The following is an 8,039-nucleotide window of genomic DNA, read 5'->3' as shown; positions in this document are numbered from 1 at the left end:
CCTGAAGATTTAACTCATTGACACCCTGCTTTCGGGTAATCTAGAAAGCACAACACCCAGCTCTGTCAGTTCGTGTGCTTGTTTGTTAACCCACAATTTGTGGGTTCAAGCACTTAAAAGGATGAGGCTTTATTAACTTAAACTCTTCTACATCTGCTATATTACTCTTGCTGTTGATTCTTCAAAGATAAGTTTAATCAAGTCTTTCTTTGTGAAATCCATGCTGACTGTGTTTTATTATATTTTCATTTTCATATGTATTTTCTACTTTTGGGGATGACAGGATATTGTCATTTTTTATTGATTTTATTTTTATTAATTGCACTTATTGCCCATCCCTAATTCCCTCGAGAAGGTGGTGGTGAGCTGCCTTCTTGAACCACTGCAGTCGATGTGGTGCTGTTAGGAAGGGAGTTCCAGGATTTTGACCCAGCCACAGTGAAGGAACGGTGATATAGTTCCAATTCCAGGATGGTGTGTGGCTCAGAGGGGAACTTGCAGGTGATGGTGTTCCCATTCATCTGCTGCCCTTGTCCTTCTAGGTAGTAGAAGTCACGGGTTTGGAAGGTGCTGTGTAAGGAGGCTTGCTGCCTTGCTGCAGTGCATCTTGTGGATGGTACACACTGCTACCACTGTGCGTTGGTGATGGAGAGAGTGAATTTTGTGAATGAGGTGCCAATCAAGTGGGCTGCTTTGTCCTGGATGACGTTGAGCTTCTTGAGTGTTGTTGGAGCTGCACCTATCCAGGCAATGGAGAGGATTGCAACACACTCCTGACTTGTGCCTTGTAGATAGGGGACAGGCTTTGGGGAGTCAGGAGGTGAGTTACTCGCCGCAGGATTCCTACTGTATGACCTGCTCTTGTAGCCATGATATTTATATGACTACTGCAGTTCAGTTTCTGGTCAATGGTAACCCCCAGGATGTTCATAGTGGGGGATTCAGCACTCGTAATGCTGTTGAATGTCAAGGGGAGAGGGTTAGATTCTCTCTTGTTTCAGAAGGTCATTGCCTGGGACTTGCGTGACTCGAATGTGAAATATCCTTATTGTAGGGTATTGTATTGTACTGTACAGTGACTACACTTGGAAAGTACTTCATTGGCTGTAAAAGGCTTTACAAAGTCCTGTGGTCGTGAAATGCATGTGTTGCTTTTTCCATTGTTATCAATGTCATTGTGATCAAAAGATAGGTTTCGTGAGCACAAAGTTTAAATCAATGTTTATTCAAATAATGTAAAAGCATCTATATTCTTGCACTATACTTAATAATCACCATCTTCCTATCCTTACAGAGTACAATGTTTTTGACCCTGAAATTGATTCCACAATCTCAGTCCCTCAGACAATTTCAGCCCAGTTCTGATGAAAGATCACAGATCTGAAACGTTAACTCTGTTTCTCTCTCCACAGATGCTGCCAGACCTGCTGAGTATTTCCATCATTTTCAAGAGTCTCGATTTAATGAATAGGAAACTTGTTTCAGATCAGATTGGGAGACAGTGTGAAACCACTCCATTGTACTCATGTCTGAGATTCTGAGGACAGTTGGCTGTTAGTGGAAGACATCATCAATTAAATGTACGTAGCAACAGCTCAGACCAATTATTATTTTACAAGGTGGTGTGATGGCCATCCAGAGGTTAAAAGTAGGGCTCTTGTCAGGTTTCAGTGTGCAGGAACACGAGAAGATCTCAGGGGTAAAGGCTCAGATCATCGACCAAGTTCTCCACCTGATGAGGGATCTAGGCTGGACAAAGAGGACCGTGACACTCTGAGACCAAGCTCGACTAGTCCACACACCTGCCAGAGCTGTAAAGTTATATTCCCCAAGTTTGTTCAAGATAATTTTACTTCCAATTATTAAGTACTATTTTACTCTCAATAAAAGTTCTGGACTTATTAATCAAGTATCCTGTTGCTTTAATTGGTTAAAGTCATGCCCAAAGAGATTGTCCACAATAGACTTTCCAGAACTGAAAGATAAGTCTGCAAGGATTGCTAATTTTACAGCCCTGTTTAAAAAGAGAGATAAACCCAGGAACTACAGACCAGTTAGTCTAATGTCAGTGGTGGGGAAACTTTTAGAGACAATTATCCAGGAGAAAATTAACTGGCACTTGGTACAACATGGGCTAATAAATGACAGCCAGTACAGATTGGTTCACAGAAGATTGTGTATGAATTAATTAATGAATTAATTTCTTTGATGAGGTTTCAGAGAGAGTTGACCAGGGTGGTGAGGTTGATGGTGTGTGTCTGCACTTCAAAATTTTGTTTGAAAAAGTACCATAAAATAGACTTGTTAACAAAATTTGAGCAGATGGGATTAAAGAGGCAGTGGCAGCGTGGATACAAGATTGGCTGAGAGACGGAAAGCATAAAGTAGGGTGAATGCTTGTTTTTCAGAATGGAGGGACTAATACAGTAATGTCACTGTTGTTGCAGTGTGTGCAGTGTCTGACCCTGAGCTGTCCTAGGGAGGGGGCTGTTTGTGATTTTCCTGTGGGGTATATTATCATCAGGGTATCTCTCTGAGCTGTCACAGGGATGGGGCAGTGTGTGATATCCTTGTGCATGTCATGCAGGCTCACTGGCGTGTTGTTCCATCCTGATGCCAAGAAACAGAGCCCCATCTATGGGCAAAAAGTCTCACTTCCCTGTGGGTGTCTTGAGAGAGAAGAAGGCTTAGGGAGTAAACCTGGACAGTAAATCCGGAGTGGAGTCCCATATCTGTTACTTATCAGGTAGTTTTCCAGCAACTCCTACAGCAGAGCTGGTACCAAATAGTACTGTTTTTTTCCTTTCCTTTGGACAATACTAGCAATGCTGAGAGGGGGTCCTGATGCTCAGTGTCTCCATACTATTTGCCCAGGCCTGTGCCCTGGAGAGGACACTCCAGCTTCATGGTTAAACATTAGCAAAACATGGGAAGAAACAGTTACCGATTATAAGCTCTCACTCAATTGGTGTAGAGTATGAGCACCAGGGGCTAATTTTGACAGTGGGAGAGATCATCGCATCTCAATGGATAACTGCCACCTACTCCAAGCTGTGCAGCCCCCAGTCAGTTAGGTGCTGTCCTTCCACGACCTACTTGCTTCAATGGGTGCTTGCAGCTTCGAGAGATATCTCTCAACTGGCGGATTGATAATCTATGCACCAGGCAAGACAAACTCAACAAAGAAGACACCAGTGCTTCGCATCACAAGCTGGAATGTAAGGACCATGTGTCCTGGCCTTACCGACAACCTTCTGCAGGTTGATAGCACACACAAGACAGCTGTGATTGACAAGGAACTCACAAGGCTCAATGTGGACATTGCTGTGCTGCAAGAAACTAGACTCATTCAAAGTGGATCCCTCAAAGAGAAACACTACACCTTCTTCAGGCAGGGGAAAGCCCAAGAGGCAACTCGTGAGCATGGAGTGGGTTTCACAGTAAATAACATGCTACTTGTGATGAGTAAACCACCCACAGCAGGCTCAGAGAGACTTCTTACCCTTCACTTGTCAACAAGCGCGGGCCCAGATAATCTCATGTGCATCCATGTGCCGACACTCACCTCCACCCCAGATGTCAAGGATCAATTCTATGAGACACTTGACACTGCCATCAGTAGAATTCCCAGCACTGAGGGACTGTACCTTCTAGGGGATTTCGACGCAAGCTTGGGTACTGACTACAGCTTGGCCAACGAGCATAGGGCACCAGGGGATTAGCAAGATGAACGAAAATGGACAGAGGTTTCTGGAGCTATGCTGTCACCATGGACTCTGTGTGACGAACAGCTATTTCCAGGTCAAACTGTGCCACAAGGTGTCCTGGAGACATCCGAGATCATGCCACTGGCACCAGCTAGACCTTATCATCACCAGACGTACCACCCTCAGCAGTGTCCTCATCACACGCAGCTATCATAGCGCTGACTGTGACACTGACCACTCCCTGGTGTGTAGCAAGGTCAGGCTTCAGCCAAGAAAGCTTCACCCATCCAAGAAGAAAGGTCGTTCTCGGATCAACACTTGCCGAACCACTGATCCAGAAAGGACCCAGGAGTTCCTCAACATCCTCGATCAGGCTCTTTCAGAAAACACCCAAGGCCTCAGTGTGGTATCAAAGTGGAATCATCTGCACGCCACCATCTATAACTCTGCACTCGCTGTGTATAGGAAAAGAGATGGGAGGAATGCTGACTGGTTTGCGGCTTATTGGACTGAAATGGAGTCAGTTACTGCAACTAAGAAGAGAGTCCTCATGAACTACAAACAAGTCCCCAGCAAACAAACTCTAGACGCTCTCAGAGCTGCCAGAAACAAGTCTCTGCAGACTGCTCAGCACTGCACCAATCAATACTGGTTAAAACTCTGCAACAGCATACAAACTGCCACTGAATCTGGGGGATGCTAGAGGGACATATGAAGGAATTCAACACACCAAGGTTCCTTAGACAGCACCTTCCATACCCGCAACCTCTACCAACTAGAAGGACAAGGGCAGCAAATTCATGGGAACACCACCACCTGCAAGTTCCCCTCCAAGCCACACACTATCGTGACTTGGCCTTTCCTTCACTGTTGCTGGGTCAAAATCCTGGAACTCCCTTCCTAACAGCACTGTGGGTGTACCTACCTCACACAGACTGCAGCGGTTCAAGAAGGCAGCTCACCACCACCTTCTCATGGGAAATGAGGGATGGGCAATAAATGCTGGCTTAGCCAGTGATGACCACATCACATGAATGAATAAAAAAAAAATTATGAAAGCAATGGGAGCAGCAGTAACTAAATCAACACCTTTGAAGACAAAGACAGGGGTGATCATCACTGAACCTAACAAGCAGATGGAAAGGTGAGTGGAGCATTACCTTGAACTCTACATAACGGAGAACATTGTCATTGAAGTAGCTCTCAGCACCATTCCAGACTTCCCTGTCATGGAGGAGCTGGACAGCGACACCACCATAGAGCTCAACAACGCCATTGACCGTCTTGCCAGTGGTAAAGCCATGGGAAATGATGATATTCCACCTGGAATCATCAAAAGTGGAAAAGCAGCTCTGCTGCAGCATCCCCATGAACTTCTGTGTCTCTGTTGGAAGGGGAGATCGGCACCTCTCAACATGCGTGATGCAAACATTGTCACCTTGTGCAACAATAAAGGCGATCGCAGTGACTGCAGCAATTAGCGAGGCATCTGCTTGCTAAGTATTGTGGGGAAGGTCTTTGCTCGCATTGCTCTGACCAGATTGCAGACCCTGACATCACATCTATCCTGAGTCTCAGTGCAGCTTCAGAGCTGGTAGATCGACAGTCGACATGATTTTCTCACTTCGGCAGTTACAGGAGAAGTACTGTGAACAGTACAGACCACTCTACATTGTCTTTATAGACATCACCAAGGCCTTCGATCTTGTTAGCAGAGACAGACTCTTCAAACTGCTGTGGAAACTAGGCTGCCCTCCTGAACTCTTGGGCGTCATCTCTTCTTTCCACGAGAACATGCACAGTTCCGTCAGTTACAATGGAGCAACATCAGACACTTTCACGATCAGCAGTGGGGTAAAACAGGGCTGTGTCCTGGTGCAAACTCTCTTCGGAACGTAGGAGGAGGCAGTTTACCCTGTCGAGCCTGATCTGTCATTCAATTACATCCTTGATGATCATCTGCCTCAACACCACTTTCCCGCGCTCTCCCCATATCCCTTGATGTCATGAGTATCAAGATTTCTATCAATTTCTGTCCTGAACATGCTCAATGATTGAACTTTCACAAACCCCTGAGGTAGAGAATTCCAAAGACTCACCACCCTCTGAGTGAAGAAATTCCACCCTATCTCAGTTTTAAATGGCCTTTTAAATGAAACTTTAAGGAATACAAGCCCAGTTTGCTCATAAGACAATCCCACCATCCCAGGGATTAGTCTGGTGACCCTCCGTTGCACTCCCTCTGTGGCAAGTATATCCTTCCTTAGATAAGGAAACCAAAACTGTGCACAATACTCCAGCACGATCTCACCAAGGCTCTATACAATTGCAGCAAGACATCTTTATTCCTGTACTCATGACCCCTCGTGTTAAGGCCAACATACCATTTGCCTTCCTAATTGATTGCTGCACCTGCATGCGAATTTTTAGTGTCTCATGAACAAGGACACCCAGGTCCCTTTGGACATCAACACTTCCCAACCTCTCACCATTTAAGAAATATTCTGTCTTTCTGTTTATTCTACCAAAATGGATAACTTCACACTTATTCACATTATATTCCATCTGTCATTTCATTCACTTATCCTGTCCAAGTCCCCTGGAAGCCTCCTTGTAACCTCCTCACAGCTCACATCCTTTACAATTGGCATATTCTTCTCCATGCTGCTATTTTAAACTTTCAGTGACTCAGATGGGGGTGTCCACCTGCATACCAGAGCTGATGACAAGCTGTTCATCTTGGCAAGACTGCGCACCAAGACCAAAATGAGTCAGTTCTTGGTCTGTGTGTTGCTGTTTGCTGATGACGCTGTGCTGACATCCCATAATGAAGTTCATTAACAGCAGCTTGTATATCAGTTCTCCCTGGCCTGCAAGGAGTTTGGACTGACGATCAGCATCAGGAAGATCAAAGTTATGGGCCAGGACGTAGAGACTCCACCTTCCATCAACATCGACAGCCTCACTTTGGAGGTTGTCAACAGCTTCACAGACCTTCGATCAACAATCACCAGCAATCTGTCCCTTGATACTGAAATCAGCACCAGGATTGTCAATGCTGCAGCTGTCATGTTAAAGTTGAGAAGACGAGTGTGAACCGACAGCAAACTGATCGAAAATACAAAACTCCGCGTGTACCAGGCTTGTGTTCTCAGCACCCTCCTTTATAGTAGAGAAGCATCAACAACTTATGCAAGCCAAGAAAAGCAGCTGAACAGCTTCCACCTCCGCTGTCTCAGATGGATATTGGGCATCTCCTGGCAGGACAGAGTGCCGAATGCAGAAGTACACCAGCGTGCAGGGATCTGCAGCATGTTTGCCCTCTTGAGTCAGCAGTGACTCTGTTGACTGGGTCATGTGTGCTGAATGGATGACGGTCGCTTTGCCAAAGACATGCTCTTTGGTGAGCTTGCTATCAGCACGAGACCAACAGGTCACCCACGTCTGTGATACAAGGACATCTGCAAAGCGAGATCTCAAGCTGACTGAGATTGGAGTCGATCCATGGGAAGTCCTTCCTGCTGACTGGAATTCCTGGAGAAAGGCATTCAGGAAGACCATGGGAAAAGTAGAGGACAAAAGAAATGACCAGATGGTGGGAAAGAGAGCTCAGAGGAAGGAAAAATTATCCGTCGACCTCGGGCCAATGATATTCATCTGTACCAGCTGAGGAAGGGATCGTCACTCACGAGTCGTCCTCTCCAGCCACAACAAACGATGTTTCACACAGAAGTGACGTACACCCCGGGTGTAGCCCATCGTCTTCCGAGACGGACGGTTGCCGATTACAATTACAACTACAGCGACAACTACAAGAGCGAGTCAGAGGCTGGGAACACTGCCGTGACGAACTCAGCTCTTGACTCGCCAAAGCCTGCCCACTATCTACAAGGCCTTCCTCTGATTTCAATTGCACGCACATTCGTGATCTGGCTCTGTAGCTTAGTTAGTTAAAGCACCTGTCTAGTAAACAGGAGATCCTGGGTTCAATTCCCAGCAGAGCCTTATTTCACAGTAGCAACATGCTTGAAAAGTTTCATTATCAACATTGACATCTGTGTCTTGTGAACTTTAATTCAAAATACTTGATGAATTTCAATCGCAAAAAAAAACAGCCTTTGTGAAGGATATGAGTTTGGAATGGCTGTTCCTCCTTGGACAGAATTTCAGTACTGATACATCAAAGGTAACTTCTTTGACATAAATTTGTTCACAGTGACATTCAACCTGGAAAACAGCTTGATATTAATCTCACTGAAGGAGAGTGTTTGTGTCATTATGTGTTGCTTTTAACCGAGACTGGGACATGACGCAAGTGGGAGGGTTTATCTG

At 45.5% G+C, this 8,039-nt stretch overlaps 1 non-coding gene across 1 annotated transcript; it reads left to right on the top strand.

Moving 5' to 3' along the window:
• Positions 1–7,638: 7,638 nt before the first annotated feature.
• Positions 7,639–7,712, top strand: trnat-agu (transfer RNA threonine (anticodon AGU)). Its single transcript has one exon. It is a non-coding gene; the product is annotated as a tRNA-Thr (tRNA).
• The last annotated feature ends 327 nt before the right edge of the window (positions 7,713–8,039 follow it).

This window comes from Heterodontus francisci, unplaced genomic scaffold (assembly GCF_036365525.1).
Source record: "Heterodontus francisci isolate sHetFra1 unplaced genomic scaffold, sHetFra1.hap1 HAP1_SCAFFOLD_1965, whole genome shotgun sequence".
NCBI lineage: Eukaryota > Metazoa > Chordata > Chondrichthyes > Heterodontiformes > Heterodontidae > Heterodontus > Heterodontus francisci.
The sequence above is the reverse complement of the archived record's forward strand: the minus strand, read 5'-3'. Positions and strand labels throughout refer to the sequence as shown.